The sequence below is a fragment of the Sus scrofa genome, chromosome 18, assembly GCF_054392235.1.
Source record: "Sus scrofa isolate SSC_HxYL_T2T_F1_AM1 chromosome 18, Sscrofa_HxYL_maternal_Yorkshire_Landrace_v2.0, whole genome shotgun sequence".
Lineage (NCBI taxonomy): Eukaryota > Metazoa > Chordata > Mammalia > Artiodactyla > Suidae > Sus > Sus scrofa.
Genome location: NC_139400.1, coordinates 35,538,571 through 35,553,422, shown reverse-complemented (window position 1 = coordinate 35,553,422; position 14,852 = coordinate 35,538,571). Strand labels below are relative to the sequence as shown.

The following is a 14,852-nucleotide window of genomic DNA, read 5'->3' as shown; positions in this document are numbered from 1 at the left end:
ATTTTGTTGAAAATTTGGCAATTGTTTGGAATTTAATCTTTTTAATTTTCAGTGTTTTGATTTTGATGAATCTTCACAGATACTCTAGGGGGAAAATTAAATACCATAGAAGCAAAACTATCATAGTCAACTAGCTGTCGAATGGAGATATGATTCCTATTCCTATTAACTGATGCTGACCTCAAGATTCAAGTACTATATTAACATAGAATTGGTTGATAATCTTTAGTCTGGGCTAATATTGGAATAGTTGTATGTAATGTTTTATGGAGTATAAGATAGAAATTTCTTTTAAAACATTCACATGCATGTATTCACACACATCCACACAAAATGTTCTATTTTATATGCACTATATCTGAAATCCACATTGGAGATAGTAAATAACAAAAACATTTTTCTTGAATCAGCAGCTGTCATGAAGTACAAATGTGTGGATTTTTCCAGAATGGATAGGAAATGAAAAATAAGGTAACAATAAACACAAGGACATCAAAGAAGGGAAATCAGAAAATTTCAAAATAATTATAGATTGTTTTTCAGAATACCTAGAGGCATACAGTCTATCCCAACTGAATCATAAAGAAATAGAAAATCTGAAAAGACCCTTTATGAGTAAGGAGATTGGATTAGTAATCAAACATAGCCCAACAAAGAGAAATCTAGGACCAGATGGCCTCACTAGTGAATTCTATCAAATATTTAAAGAATAACTATTGTAAATTCTTTTCAAACTCTTCCAAAAATTGAAAGGTAGGGAATACATCCAAACACACTTAGGCCAGCATTACCCTAATACCAAACCCAGATAAGGACACTAAAAGAAAAGAAAATTACAGGCCAATATCCCTGATGAACTTAGATGCAAAAATCCTCAAAAAAATATTAGCAAACTGAATTCTACAGCATATTAAAAGGATCACACACCTTGATCAAGTGAGATTTATTTCTCAAATGCAACTATGGTTCAACATTTGTAAATCGACTGACCTCATACAGGATGACACAGTAAGATGAACTTGAATTCACCTCATCTCATGGGTATACCAAAATTAAAACTAATTTCAAAGCAGTTATTTATGAGAAATATAGTCTACCAGATAGTATCTCTAAAAACTAAAGATATAAAGAAACCAAAAGGAGACAGGTATAAGAAGCAGAGTCACAGAACAGTCAAGGCCCATACCCTTGGGTGAGTGACCCACAAATGGGAGAGTAATTAGAACTTCAGAGGTCCTTCCTAAGGAGTGAGGAGACTGAGCACCACAATAGGCTCCCAAGCCTGAGTGTCCTGCACGAGGAAAATGAGCCCCCAAAATATTTAGCTTTGAAGGCCAGCTTACTTAGGCAAGATGTGGAAGGATATGGGAAATAGAGATTCCATTCTTAAAGAGTTCACACAAAATTCTCACACACTGCAGGAACCAAGATAAAAGCAGTAATTTAGAGGGAGGCTGGGTCAGACCCACCTGCTGATACGACAGAGTCTCCTGGAGAGGCAAGGGTCAACTGAAACTCACCTTGGGGACAAAGACAAAGGTAGGCTGCCTTTTTGGGGAGCTCATCCTACCACGTGGACACCAGTAGTGGAAAGTGACATTTTGGAGGCCTCGCTCCAGATTTTTAACCTTGGGACACATCCTTACCCCCACCAACCAGCCTGTTGGGTTGTTACTGGTTGGCCTAAAGCCAGACAACTAGCTGGGTAGGGCACAGCTCCACTCACTGGTAGGAAGGCTTGCTATAAGACCCCCGAGCTCATAGCAACCCCCTAGACATAGTTCTATGCACCAGAGGGCCCAGCTCCCAGCCCCACACACTAGCACACAGGCACTAGACCCAGGACCCCCAGGGCCCTGCAGCCAGAGACCTGTTACTCAGTGCCACCCACTAGTGGGCAGACACCAGCAGCAGGACATCATGGGCCCTAGCACTACTCATCATCAGGCAGAATACCACCCCCAGAACCACAGCACTTGGTTTTACCTACCAGTGGGTGGCCCTAGGCTTGGGAATCTCCTGGAAACCAACCCTATACACCATAGGATACACACCAGCCCAAGAATCACAGCAGCCCCACAGCTTGGATTATCAGGACCCAGCCAACACACCAGCAGGTCAGCACCAGCTCCAGGATTCCCCAGGCTCCAGCCCTGCCTGCCAGCAGGCCAAATCCAGTTCTGGGACACCTTGTCCCCTGGATCTAGGCCACCAACGAGCATTCTGACACCAACTTCAGGAGCCCCGCGAGCCTGTAGGCAGAGACCTTGGGCCAGGCCAACACCAGTCCCAAGACCCCCAGGTCTCTAGCTTCCCCACTATTAGGTCAACACCAGCTCTCAAATAGCTTCAATTCCTTAGCCAGCCACCCTAGGACTCAGTTCTCACTCATCAGAGTGCCAGCATGAGCTTCAGAACACCTCAGAATTTATAGCCAGCCATGTCAAGAAACAGACCCAGGAAAATCAGGCCAACACTAGATTTGGGAACACTACTGCCCCCATCTCAGAATGCAGCTCTCCCTTCCAGTGAGCCAGCACTAACCTGAAGAACCTCCCCCACAACCCCAGATTCTGCAGTTGCATGTCTCATGACCCAGCCCTAACAAACACTGGCTGGCAGTCTCCACACCAGGCAGAGCCCAGATACCAATTGGAGGGAGGTTAGCCATCCCTACCAGACAACCTGCAGTACTCAGACCACAAAAGACCCAAGAAGCTCACATAAGGGGCACCACTAGAGCATACAGCTCTGCTGGCCAGAAGAGAGCATGCTTCTGGGACATAGGGCTTCTCCTATAAAAGGCTATTTCTCCAAAGTCAGGAAATGCAATCAACATACACCACACACAGAAACAGAAGTTGCAAATTAAGAGAAATGAGATGACAGAAGTTTATTAGACAGATGTTCCAATAAAGTAATAGGATAAAATCCTAAAAGAAAAATTAAGTGAAGTGGGGCTAGGCAATCTATAATAAAGGGTTTAAAGTAAGGATCACAAAGGTGATCAAAGAGGTAGAAATTATTAAAAAATCCAAACAGAGAAGAAGAAAACAATAACTAAAATGAAAAGTACATTAGAAGGAATAGTGGATTAAAATGATACAGAGGAATGCTGGAAGACAGTGGTGGAAATCAAAGAAGCTGAACAAAGAATAAAAAGACATGAAAACAGTTTCAGAGACCTGTGGGACAATACCAAGCATACTATAATTCACATTATAAGAGCCCCAGAAGGAGAAGTAAGAGAAAGGGGCAGGGGACATATTTGAAGACATAAATAGCTGAAAACTTCCCTAACCTGGTAAAGTAAGTAAACACCCAGGTTCAGGAAGGGCAGACAGTGCCAAACAGGATCAACCCAAAGAGGACCACACAAGAAAGACACACTGTAATTAAAACGGCAAAAAATAAAAATAAAGACTATTAAAAGCAAGCAAAAAGCAACAAGTTACATACAAGGGAACTCCCATAAAGGCAAGCAACTGACTTTTCATCAGAACCTCTGCAGTACAGAAGAGAGTGACATCATATATTTAAAGTGATGAAAGGGAAAACCCTACAACCAAGAATACTCTACCCAGCAAGGCTTTTCTTCAGATTTGATGGAAAAATCAAACGTTTACTGATAGGCAGAAGCTATCAGAGTCAGTACCACCAAATCAGTTTCATAAGAAAGGATAAGGTGACTTCTCTACATGAAAAAGAAAAGGCCAGCACTGGAAACATGAAAATTAGGAAAGGAAAAAAAATCTCATTGGTAAGGGCAAATATACAATAATGGTAGTAAATTAGCTACAGACAAAGCTAGTTGGAAATTTAAAAGACAAATGTAGGAAATCATCTGTATCCACAATAAGTAGTGAAAGGATAAACACAACAAAAAGATGTAAAATATGATGTTAAAACCAGTAAATCGGAGGGGGAGTAAAAATGCAAGGTTATTAAAATACATTTGAAGAGATCAGCTACTTAAAATAATCATACTTAGTGAGATTGCTGTATCTAAACCTCATGGGAAACGCAAACCAAAAATCTATAAAATATATGCATACAAAAGTGAAAGGAACCCACTATTTAAGACAGTCATCAAATAACAGGGAAAAGAACTATAAAAACAACCCCAAAATAATCAACAAAATGGCAATAAATGTATATGGATCAATGACTTTAAATGTAAATGGACTAAGGCCGATGGCTTAAGAGATTTGTGTTCCACTGGTATGACCATTTAGCAGCTATTTTTGTTCCTTCAATAGGATTGATGAGTATTATCAGCCATATTTAAGCCTTAACAAAATCCACTCAACAGGCTTTAAATGACAGTAATCAGTCTATTAGCCTACTGAATTCTGAAGTTCCTATGCTGCCTTAAGTGACCTAATCTTGACATCTTCTTCAAAAATTGGTTTGGTATAGGAAGCTCTTTGCTTAAATGTTTACTTATAACTCTATTAATGTTATTAGCTATATTGTTTGTATTTTGCCTGTTTTACAAGAGTATTGTTTCTTATATTACCAAATGTTTTGGTCTTCAACAAAAATAATAATGACTAGGTTACCTAAAGCAGTTGATTGAATATATAGTTCTTTACCAGATCACTGATTTTAACAGTAAAGCTCTAAATATGGGAAGATGCAACAGAGGGAATATTTTCCTGGACCAAAACAGACTAGTAAGACAGGTGGTCTGGAGATATTTCGCTACTATTAATAAGGCCTAATCCAGTAATAGCACACTAAGTGGCCTATTAACAAAATCTTTGCCAGACCTAGGAATAAGCATTCCTAGCACCACAGGACAAATGGTCATGAAATGTATCCCAAACCATGGTGGAATTTGTGGGACTTTAGGGGAGCACTGTGAACTAAAGTTTGACATTTTTCATCTGCCTCTACAAGGGTTGAATCATAAGCCACCACAGCTACTGACATTCAACACCCCCTGAAAGGAGCTCATGGTGGAGATGAGGAGTGAGGTACTCTGTGCTCTGCAAAAACTGACCTTCAGATAGTTATTTTCAGGAGAAGGCTTTATGAGCCCAATTCTTATATCTCTTCATATCTAGAGAAGCACTAAAATCCTTTATGATGACGTCTGCTCCTCATCACTAGCAGCAACCTTCTGCAAAATGTATGCTTGGATTTTACATACCTCCCCTTCACCAAAATCACACATATACTGACATTCCCCCCTAACTCTTTGGAGTGGTTTTTCACTATCTGAAATGCTGCCTCCCAGCTGAAGTCCTTATTTTGCCACAAATAAAACTCAACTTTTAGGTTGTGCATATTTTTTTAAGTTGACAATGCATATATATGCTGCCTATAAGAGTCTCACTTCAGATCTAAAGAAAGACACAGACTGAGAGTGAGGGGGGTGAAAAAGGTATTTCATGCAAGTGGAAATCAAAAGCCAGGGTAGCAATATGTATATAAGACAAAGTAGACTTCCACACATCAGCTGTAAACAAAAGACAAAGATCGACATTACATAATGATCAAGCAATCAATCCAAGAGGGCAAAGAACAGTCAATATATATATACAGAAAATAGGAATACGTAAATACATAAAGCAACATTTCATAGCCATAAAGGGAGATATTAACAATAATGTAATAATAGGAGAGTTTAAAACCCCACTTACATCAATGGATAGATCATTCAGACAGAAAATCAATAAATATTAGCAGCCTTAAATGATACATTGGATGAACTGGACTTAAAGGATATACATAAATATAAAACATTTTATCTAAAAGCAGAACACATTTAGGTGCACATGTATCATTCTCTAGGATTGATTACATGCTAGGCTACAAAACAATACTGGTAAATTTAAGAAAACTGAAGTCATATTAAGCATCTTTTCTGACCATAATATATGAGACTAGAGATTCCAAAGGAAAAACTGCAAAAAAAAAAAAAAAACATGAACACACAGAGACTAAACAGTATGCTACTAAACAACCAATGGATTACTGAATCAAGAGAAAATTAAAAAAAAAATCTAGAAACAAAAGGAAAACACAACAATCTAAAATCTATGGGAGGCAGCAAAAGTTGTTCTAAGTTTTTTTTTTTTTTTTTTTGGTCTTTTTGCCATTTCTTGGGCCGCTCCCATGGCATATGGAAGTTCCCAGGTTAGGGGTCGAATTGGAGCTGTAGCCACTGGCCTATGCCAGAGCCACAGCAACTTGGGATCCGACCCACATCTGCAAGCTACACCACAGCTCACAGCAACACCGGATCCTTAACCCACTGAGCAAGGCCAGGATTGAACCCACAGCCTCATGGTTCCTAGTCAGATTCCTTAACCACTTAGCCACAATGGGAACTCCTAAGAGGAAGTTTTGCATGATAAAAATCTACCTCAGGAATCAAGAAAATCTCAGATAAAACAACCTAATTTTATACCTAAAAAAACAACGTAAGAACAAACAAAACCCAAAATTAGAAGGAAACAAATCATAAAGATCAGAGCAGAAATAAATAAAATAGGGACTTTAAAAAAAAACTATAGAAATGATAAATGAAACTAAAACCTGTTTCTTTGAAAAGACTTTTTTAAATGATAAACTTTTAGCCAGACTCATCATGGGGAGAAAAAAAAAAAAAAAAGGCTCAAATGAAAATCAGAAATGAAAAAGAAGTTAGGAATTCCCATTGTGGCGCAGTGGTTAACGAATCCAACTAGGAACCATGAGGTTGCAGGTTCGGTCCCTGGCCTTGCTTAGTGGATTAAGGATCTGGCATTGCCATGAGCTGTGGTGTAGGTTGCAGAGGTGGGTCGGATCCCAAGTTGCTGTGGCGTAGGCCAGTGGCTGCAGCTCTGATTTGACCCCTAGCCTGGGAACCTCCATATGCCGAGGTAGCGGCCCTAGAAAAAGACAAAGACCAAAAAAAAAAAAAGTTAAATTGGACATCATGGAAATGCAAAGGATCATAAGAGATTACTATGAATAACCATACACCAATAAATGGACAACCTTGACGAAACAGATAATGCCTAGGAATGTGTAATCTCCTAAGACTGAACCAGGGAGAAATAGAAAATATGAATAAACCAATTGCCAGTAATGAAATTGAGTCAGTAATTTAAAAATTCCCAACAAAAGTCCAGGACAAGATGGCTTCACAGGTGAATTAGTGAAGGGCAACAACCCTATGCAATCTATCCTTCTCAAACTATTCCAAAAAATTATAGGAATAAAACCTTCCAAATTCATTCTATGAGGCCAGCATCACCCTGATACCAAAACTAGACAAAGTAATCACAAAAAAGAAAATTACCGACCAATATTACTGATGAACATAGACATAAAAAAAATCCTCAGGAAAATATTAGCAACCCAAATCCACAATACATTAAAAGGATCATACACCACAACCAAGTTTTATTTATCCCACTGAAGCAAGGATGATTCACCATCTACAAATGTGATGTATACATTAACAAACTGAATAAAAATCATGATTATCTCAATATACGCAGAAAAGGCTTTTGAAAAAATTCAACATTCATGATAAAATTTTAAAAATTCTCCAAAAGTTGGTATAGAGGGAAGATACTTCAACATAATAAAGGCCATATATGATAAGCCCACAGCTATCATCATACTCAACAGTGAAAAGCTAAAAGTTTTTCCTCTCAGATCAAGACAAGGAAGCCCACTCTGACCACTTTTATCCAACATAGTATTGGAGGTCCTAGTCATAGCAATCAAAGCAAAAAAAAAAAAAAAAAAAGAATCCAAATTGGAAACAAAGAAGTAAAACTTTTATTTTGCAGATAATACTATATGATATTTTATGACATGATACTATATATATAAAATCCTAAAGATGCTACCAGTATACTACTAGAGCTCATCAATGAATTTGGTAAATTCAAAAGATAAAAATTAATATACATAAATATATTTCATTTCTATGCATTAACAATGAACTATCAGAAAGGAAAGTTAGAGAAACAACCCTATTTGCAATCTCAACAAGAAAAATATTTAGGAATAAATCTAAGGAAGTAAAAGACCTGTACTCAGAAAACTATAAGACACTGATGAAAGAAATTGAAGATGACAACAGATGAAAAGATATACCATATTCATGCCTTGGAAGAATGCTATTAAAATGACTATACTGCCCAAAGCTATCTACAAATTCAATGAAATCCCTATCAAAATACTAATAGCATTTTTCACAGAACTGGAACAAGTAATTTTAAAATTTGTATGGAAATACAGAGACCCAAAAAAGCAAAAACAATCTTAAGAAAAACAGAGCTGGAGGCGTCATGCTCCCTGACTTCAAACTATTCTAGAAAGCCACAATAATCAAAGCAGTATGGTGCTGGCACAAAAAAAGGGGCACACAGATGAATGTAATACTGTAGAAACTCGAGAAATAAACCCATGCACTTACGACCAATTAATCTGTGACAAATGAGGCAAGACTAAACCATGAGGAAGGACAGTCTCTTCAACAAGTGTTGCTGGGAAAACTGGACCGCTACATGTAAAATAATGAATTAGAATATTTTCTCACACTATATACAAAAGTAAATTCAAAATAGATTAAAGACATAAGTGTAAACCTGGAAATTATAAGACCTTTAGAATAAAACATAGGCAGAACACTCTTTGACATAGTCATAGCAGTATTTTTTGGATCCATCTTCTGAGGCAAAGGAAACAATAGCAACAACAAAATGGGACCTAATTAAACTTGTAAGCTTTTGCACAAAGGAAACCATCAAGAAGAAAAAAACAGATGAAAAGATATACCATGCTCTTGGATTGGAAGAATGAGTATTTCCAAAATGACTACGCCACCCAAAGCAAATCTACAGATTTAATGCAATTCCTATCAAATTACCAAGGACATTCCTCACAGAACTAGAATATTTTAAAAATTGTATGGAAACACAGAAGACCCCATATAGCCAAAGCAATACTAAAAAAATAGCACTGGAGGAATCAGCTTCCTGACCTCAAATAATATTACAAAACTACAGTAATCAAAACAGTATAGTGTTGGCACAAAAGCAGAAATATAGATCAGTGGAACAGGATAGAAAGCCCAGAAATAAAACCAAGCACTTGTGGTCCACTAATCTATGACAAAGGAGGCAAAACATACAGGGGAGGAAGGAGAGTCTCTACAGTAAATAGTGCTGGGAAAACCAGACAGCTACATGGAAAAGAATGAAATTAGAATGTTCACTAACACACTAGACAAAAATAAACTCAAAATGGATTAATGAGCTAAATCTAAGGCCATATACTGTAAAACTTCTTGAGGAAGATATAGGCAATATGCTCTTTGACATAAATTGCAGCAATATCTTGTTTGATCCACCTCCTAGAATAATGACAATAAAAACAAAAATAAACCCATGGGACCTAATTACACTCAAAAGCTTTGGCATAGCAAAGGACACCATTAAAAAGTGAAAAGACAACCCACAGAATGGGAGAAAATCTTTGCAAATTATACAACTGATAATGTCTTAATCTCCAAAATATACAAATAACAAAAAACCCAAATGAAAAATGGGCAAAAGACCTAAATAGATATTTCTCCAAAGACGACATATGGCAGGCACATGAAAAGATGATCATCAAAATTAGAGAAATGCAATGAAAACTATGATAAGGTACCTCACACCAGTCAGACTGGCCATCATTAATGCTGGCAAGGGTGTGGAGAAAAGGAAACCCTCCTACAGTGTTGATGGGAGTGTAAACTGGTACAACCACTACGGAAAACAGTATGGAAATACCTCAGAAGACTAAATACAGAACTACCATATGATCTAGCAATCCTGCTCCTGGGCATATATCCAGACAAAACTATAATTCAAAAAGAAACATACACCCATATGTTCACCACTGCACTATTCACGATAGCCAAGACATGGAAACAACCTCAATGTCCATCGACAGGTGAATGGATTAAGAAGATGTGGTACATGTACAATGGAATACTACTGAGCCATAAAACAATAACAAAGTAATGCCATTTGCAGCAACATAAATGGAACTAGAGATTCTCATGCTAAGTGAATCAGAAAGACAAATACCATATGATATCACTTAGATGTGGAATCTACCATATGGCGCAAATGAACCTATCTATAAAACAGAAACAGATTTGCAGACGTGGATAACAGACTTATGGTTGCCAAGGGAGAGAGGGGAAGGAGTGGGATAGACTGGGAGTATGTTGTTAGTGGATGCAAACTATTACATGTAGAATGTATGAGCAATGAGGTCCTACTGTATAGCACAGGGAACTATATCCATCTCTTGGGGACAATAGAAGACAATGTACATATATTTATGATTGGATCACTTCTCAACAGCAGAAATTGACACAACATTGTAAATCAACTTTATGTTAAAAAATTTAAAAAATAAAAACACTGCTGCATTAAAAAAGAAAAAAAGGCAACCTACCTGGAGAAATTATTTGCAAATTATATGACCAATAAAGGATTAGTATAAAAATATGTATAAACAATTCATACAACTCAATATCAAAAAACAATTAAAAAGTGGTAAGATTTAAATAGACATTTCTCCAAAGATGACAGATGGCCAAAAAGCACACGAAAAGATGCTCAACATCACTAATTATTAGAGAAATTCAAATCAAAACTATGAGTCATCACCTCACACCTGTCAGAATGTCTATCAACAAAAAGACCACAAATTTTAAATGTTGGCAAGGATGCAGAGAAAGGGAACCCTAGTACACTACTGGTGGGAATGTAAATTGATGCAGCCACTGTAGAAAACATTATGGAAGTTCCTCACAAAGCTAAAATGTATAACTAATGTCTGATCCAGCAACTCCACTCCTGTATACATATCCAAAGAAAACAAAAACACTACTTCGAAAAGATACATATATCCCTAATGTTTGCAGCAACATTTTTCACAATAGCAAATATATGGAAGCAGCCTAAGTGTCCATCAACAGATGAATGGATGAGGGAGAGGGAGAAAGTGAGTGAGAGAGGAATACTACTCGGCTATAAAAAGAATGAAATTTTGACATTTGCAACAATATGGATGAAACTGGAGGGTATTATGCTAGTGAAATAAACTGATGTATCATCACTTATATGAGAAATATAAAAATATATAATAAATGAATATAATAAAACAAACAGATACAGTGAACAAACAGCGGTTACCAACGAGGAGCAGGAAAGGGAGACATGCAAGATTGGGGTAGAGAATTAAGAGGTACAAACTACTATTTCTAAAGTAAATAAGCTACCAAAATGTATTCAGCAAAAGAATATAGCCAATATTTTATCATCACTTTAAATGGAGTATACTCCATAAAAATTTTGAATCACTATATTGTAAGCCAGAAATATATTCTAAATCAACCATATCTCAAGAAAGAATAATTTATATAAAATTTTCAAACAAATTAATGTGATAACATTAACAAAATGAAGGATAAAAATGATATAATGATTCAATAGATGCAGAGAAATTTGACAAAATACCACATCCGTTCATAAAAATTCAACCAATTATGTATAAATGGATATATCACAACATAATGAAGACCATATATGACAAGACCACAGCTATCATCCTTCTCAATGTTGAAAGACTAAAAGCTTTTCCTCTAGGATCAGGAATAAGATAAGGGTTCCACTCTGCCACAATACATACACAAAATAGTATTACAAGTTCTAGCCTGAGCAATTAGGAATGAAAAAGAATTAAAGGACATCCAAATTGGACATCTGTTTTCAGATGATATGATCTTATATGTAGGGAACCCTAAATAGTCCACCTTAAAACTGTCAGAACTAATTCAGTAAAGTTTCAGGATTAAAAAAAAATCAATATACAAAAATGTGTTGCATTTCCACACTGTGAGGACAAAAGAACAAAAATATATCGAATATTAATTGTTGATAGTAAATGCAGGGGTAGTGGGCAAACTTGTCCTATAAAATTTATAAGAACATGGCTGAATTTAAACTATTATACCAATTTCAAACTGCTATTCCAAACTACTATTCATGGCTGAATTCAAACTACTATTTTCTTCATTTTATCTTCTTTCACATATATTTGCATGATGATAAGATTTTATGGGGGAGGATGTCTATTGCTTTTTCCGTCTATAAACTTAAGCAAAGGCATCTCTTCAAGGTAAACAAAGGGAATCCAAAAGAAACGACCACTCATACAAGGTGGGGCTGGGGGCACAAAAGAGAGGAGGAGACTGGCACTTAATATGCATTGTTCTGTGCCTCCTGTGTTCATTTGAGCAATAGCTGAAGACAGCTGGAGAAAACAAACAGAGGAATCCACAGAGCAGGCTGCAGTACCCCCATTGATAAGAGGTATATAGCTGGGATTCCTGTAGGTCAAGTGTAGGGTATTGTGGCAATGGGAGGGGTGGCCTGGGGGAGTGAAGAAATCTGATCACAGACAAGGTGTAAAGATAGTGCGCTGTGCAGCTGGAGGTTCCCCGTGGTCCTCCCATAACAATTATGCATGCTGCTCAGCATGTGGAACGTTGCCCCACAATGTGTCCTGTTAGATTGTTAGTGAAGTCATCTTTCTTTCCTCTTCTCCACCCCAACCCGCTGGAAAGGGGGGAGGCATCTAGTATGTCAGGAAGTGGACTTCCTTGCATTCCAGGTCATGTGAGCAGAAGTCGATGCAGATGGGAAAAGAGGAACGACAAAGATTTAAACTGGGTATGAGTTGGAGCTTTTAAACAGACAAGTTTATGAAAATTGTAAGATTTAAAATCTATAATACATTCCAAAGGCGTCACATAGGAAGAAAAATAAGGAACTTCGCCAGCATGATAAAAGGCTGTGATCAAAGAAAACTAAAACCATTTATTTTTTGCAGCCCACTGATTTCATAGTTTAATAATTGCTTAAAGTAACTGCTTGACAAGAAGATGAATAACAGAAAAATAGCCTAACATTAGCACCTGTACCAAAACGCCACATAATTTTGGCTGAAATCTAGGAAAGGACTGTGCAAAATAATTTCATTCAGATAGGTTACTTAGGTCAATTATTTAATAACCTAGGTATAAGGATGGAACTTTTTACAATTTGCATTTCATGACAGGCCCTAAGTTTTTAGGCATAATTGGTTTCTATTTCAGTTAAGGTAGCTAACATCTAATACCTAGCTTTAGAATTTTAAATACTAAATTGTTCCATCTATAACATGGAGATTAAAGTTTTTAACCAGTTATCTGAATAAATATAAAGCTATTTCTTAGGACAGCTTTGGCCTAGTCTACAGGCCTCCTTGAAACTTTGTTAGGTTAGAGGGGATAACGATTCCTAGAAGCAAATGCAGGCTCATGATTTTACGACTTCAATTATGCCTCTGCTAAAGCACAGGCATCACCCGCCAGGCAGTAACTAGAACATGTCTTTACCCAGATCTTCATGATTCATGAGAGCACAGAAATCTGAGGCAACTCTCCTAGAGCCAAACTTCCTGAGACAAAACTCCAGCATTGCCTCTTCCAACAAGTTACTTAAAAACTGTATACCTCAATTTCCTCACTTTTTAGAAAAGGAGCTGATAGCTATTTTATTTTACAGTGTTATCATAAAGGGGAAAATCAAATAATGTACAAAAGTAATTCAGAATATTAACCAACTAGTTTTGAATCTGGTATAAGCAGCTCTTGCCAAAATCCAAATAAAATAACTATTTAAGACAAATAAGGGGGGAATTCCCATTGTGGCTCAGCAGACATGTCCGATTAGGAACCATGAGGTTGCAGGTTTGATCCCTGGCCTCACTCAGTGGGTTGAGGATCCAGTGTTGCCGTGAGCTGCAGTGTAAGTTGCAGACACAGCTCAGATCTGGCATTGCTGTGGCTGAGGTGTAGGCCGGCAGCTACAGCTCTGATTAGACCCCTAGCCTGGGAACCTCCATATGCTGTGGATGTGGCCCTAAAAAGACAAAAAAAAGAACAAAGGGAAAAGTGTATATAGTTCTACCTTCTTCTAAATTTTATTCTTGTTTTAATTCTTATACCTACACAATATTATTTTAAACACCCTGACATCTTTCTGGATTGTATTTCAATTCCTATTTGAGTATAAGAAATGGGTAATAAGGACTGCATAGGCATGTCCTTTTATAAATATGGACATGATACTTCTATAAATAGAAAATTATTTTTCTTCTCCTAATGAAAGGGTATATACTACCTTTTAACCAGCAACAAGACTATGTCCTTAAAAAAAAAAAAAACCAACAAGGAAGGAGTTCCCATCATTGGTTCAGTGGAAACGAATCTGACACTAGCATCCATGAGAATGCAGGTTTGATCCCTGGCCTCACTCAGTGGGTTAAGGATCCAGTGTTTCTATAAGCTGCAGTGTAGGTGGCAGACACAGCTCAGATCCAGCATTGCTGTGGCTCTGGCATAGCCCAGCAGCTACAGCTCAGATTTGACCCTGAGCCTGGGAACTTCCATATGGCATGGGTGCAGGCCTAAAAAGACAAGATTATGTCTTGTTCTTTCAGTTTGATAAATGGGGAAAAAAAAATATCAATTGAAACCCCCCCCCCTTTTTTTTTTTTGCTTTTTTAGGGCCATACCCACGACATATAGAGATTCCCAGGGTAGGGGTCTAATCAGAGCCGCAGCTGCTAGAATACACCACAGCAACTCCAGATCCGAGCCATGGCTGCAACCCACACCACAGCTCACGTCAAGGTGGGATCCCTAACCCACTGAGCAAGGCCAGGCATTGAACTCACAACCTCGTGTCTCCTAGTCGGATTCGTTTCTGCTGTGCCACAATGGGAACTTCCAGATT

The 14,852-nt window shown here is 37.6% G+C and overlaps 1 long non-coding RNA gene across 13 annotated transcripts in view; it reads right to left on the bottom strand.

The window, feature by feature from the left end:
• Nucleotides 1-14,852, bottom strand: part of LOC110257537 (uncharacterized) — a 158,948-nt gene that overhangs the window by 129,958 nt on the left and 14,138 nt on the right. Inside the window, exon 4 of one of the 13 annotated variants that reach the window (XR_014834423.1) lies at nt 3,406-5,912. The exons of the other annotated variants lie outside the window; for them this stretch is intronic. This is a non-coding gene — a long non-coding RNA (uncharacterized LOC110257537). Of the gene's footprint in view, nt 1-3,405; nt 5,913-14,852 lie in introns of those variants that run through there. 13 annotated transcript variants of the gene reach the window in all.